Raw genomic sequence first — 2,600 nt, 5'->3', positions numbered from 1 at the left:
CTGTATAGTTAAAATTTTGCTACAACAGTAGGTCTTATGTTAAGTGTTCTTATCGCAAATGATAATAACAGTAAGTAAAGAAAAAGAGTTACTTTAATAGCCATGAATGTATTTTCATAGAGTGTAAGCAAGGTTGTGAGGAACCTAAAAACCATATAACAAATATAAAATGTCAAGAGTTTTTTTTGTGGTTTTTTTTTTAGCCTAGAATATAGTAGAATAGCATAGAAGGGAGTACTATTAGAGGCAGCATGGCAGCTGTATTCTTTACAAAATGAAAGGGCGAAACTAGAGCCTACAGATAGAAGTTCTTAAAAGGAAAAGTTCAGGTTTAGCTTAAGGAAAGCTTTTTGAACAACTAGTGCCACCCATTGATGGGAAAGGCCACTTCAACAAGAGCTGGTTTCCTATTCCCACCGTAGATCTAAGCTATAGACCCACCAAAGACAGGCAACAGAGAAGGGATTCATGATTTGAGTTAAGAAGCTGTACTAAGTGATCTCTATTCCTTTCTATTTCTAAGATTCTACAATTTCAGAGCACAACAGGTGCTGTTTCTTTCTAACTTTGTCTCCCATTTTCAGGGACCTATACTTTCTATTCAATTTTTCTTTACACTTAAAATTTTCTAAGAAATAAATTCTAGGGCTCACTTCGGCAGCACATATACTAAAAATTAGAACACAGAGAAGATTAGCATGGCCCCTGAACAAAGATGACACGCAAATTTGTGAAGCATTCCATGTCTGAGGGGGATTAGCAGATACAGATTACTATATATAAAACAGATAAACAACAAGGTCCTGTTGTATAACACAGGGAACTATATTCAATATCCTGTAATGAACCATAATGGAAAAGAATATGAAAAAGAATATATGTGTGTGTGTGTGTGTGTGTGTGTGTGTATCTGAATCACTTTGCTGTCCACCAGAAACTAACACAACATTGTAAATCAACTACACTTCAATTTAAAAAAATGCATTCCCTTTACCCCAGCAATTTCACTTCCAGAAACCCGGCTTGAAGAAATATTGGCCCATGTGCAAAAGATATACATACAATGATAGTTGTTGTAGCTTGGTTTGTAATAGCAAAACCACAAGGGGTTGGGGAATTCATAAATGTACATCAATAGGAGAACGGCTAAATAAATTATGGAACAACAGAAAAAAAAGAAATAAAGTCTATTAATTTTTTTAAATGAATCAGTCAAAAGTTCATCCGCCCTCTGATTATTTACCCTTGGTCCATGCCCTAAAAGGGTCTACCACCCTGCATTCATAATTGTTTACAAATATCTCATCCATAGAGATACTAAAAATAGAAAGAAACAGCTTTCATTTATCTCAGGAACAGTTCCAATGAGTGACACTGTCATAATCTGGAATTTTAACTTAACCTTACCCAATTTAATATAAAACCAGGTGTCCTTAATATATATCCCAAGGACAGTGGGATAGTTTTTCCACGGTTAAGAATTTTATACATATTTGGATTATCTGATCCCTTTTCCTGAAACAGTCTTCATCACCCTTCTGACTCTTCTAGCCATCTAACTAGAAGTTACACTGACCCATCCTATGCCACCTAAGTATTCAGGGATGCTGTTTTGGGCAGTGGAAGTAGCTGTTGAGTGCCTATCACACATAAAGCACTGTGTTGAGTTCTGGGTCTACAGCTCTGTCTAAGGCAGGCAGAATTCCTATCCTCAGCAGCGAATTCAGACAGAGGACAGACTCATTTTACAATAAATAAACAACTCTATGTTTATTACATTCATAACGTGCACTCAATAAATATTGGTTGAATGAATGAATGAACTCAACTGATGAAGAAAATAACTTGGACTTAATTAAAATTTTCCTTTATACCACCTAGAGTTTACTAAGAAAAAAAGAAATCAAATAATGTATGCATATTCAACCTCCTTAAAACTGAACATCTTTTAAAAACATTGGAATAACCACTTACTTGATAAGTTTCAAATAAGCTGTATTTTTTATTTAATATTTTTCCTGAGTTAAACAGCAATTTTAACCAACCAAATGATTATCCCTGAATGCTTTGTCAGAGCACTTTAGGAAAGCTAAATATATACTAATATGTGTTAGGTATTTAAATATTCTGATCAAACCTTCAGATACTCAATCCGAGAAGTAATGAGTAACTCTTTTTTTTTTTTTTTTTCTGCCCTACCAGCAGGTTAAGGCAATAACAATGCACCCTGTACAGCACCATCAAAAGGCATCTGTTTTCTTCCTCCAGCTACTCAGGTGAAGCTAAGAGTTGGATTTACCCAGGGAGAGAGTTGAAGGTGTAGTCAAGGGAGTGATTAAAATGATGGAATGAATCCAACCTGTGCAAGGAGGAAAATGAGGTCACGAGTAGGGCCTGCTAAAAATAGCACTAAAAGACATGGGATTACTCTTCAATATTCTTTTCTCCTCAAAGGAGGAGTTCAGGGAGCCACCAGAGCATATAATGGGGTTTCCAACCAAGAGGGGATAAAGGGAAGATGGTTCCCCACCTCTCGCCTTTGCAGTCTCTCATTATCTCTTTAGCCTCCTTTTTACACATCACATGTCTGAAGCCCGCAG

The 2,600-nt window shown here is 36.1% G+C and overlaps 1 non-coding gene across 1 annotated transcript; it reads left to right on the top strand.

Annotated features, from left to right (window-relative positions):
* The first annotated feature begins 645 nt into the window (after positions 1-645).
* Positions 646-750, top strand: LOC113625508 (U6 spliceosomal RNA). The gene has a single exon (XR_003434707.1). It is a non-coding gene; the product is annotated as a U6 spliceosomal RNA (small nuclear RNA).
* Positions 751-2,600: the final 1,850 nt, after the last annotated feature.

Source organism: Aethalodelphis obliquidens, unplaced genomic scaffold (assembly GCF_003676395.1).
Source record: "Aethalodelphis obliquidens isolate GAN/ISIS:26980383/991018 unplaced genomic scaffold, ASM367639v1 scaffold15, whole genome shotgun sequence".
In the NCBI taxonomy this organism is placed as follows: domain Eukaryota; kingdom Metazoa; phylum Chordata; class Mammalia; order Artiodactyla; family Delphinidae; genus Aethalodelphis; species Aethalodelphis obliquidens.
The sequence above is the reverse complement of the archived record's forward strand: the minus strand, read 5'-3'. Positions and strand labels throughout refer to the sequence as shown.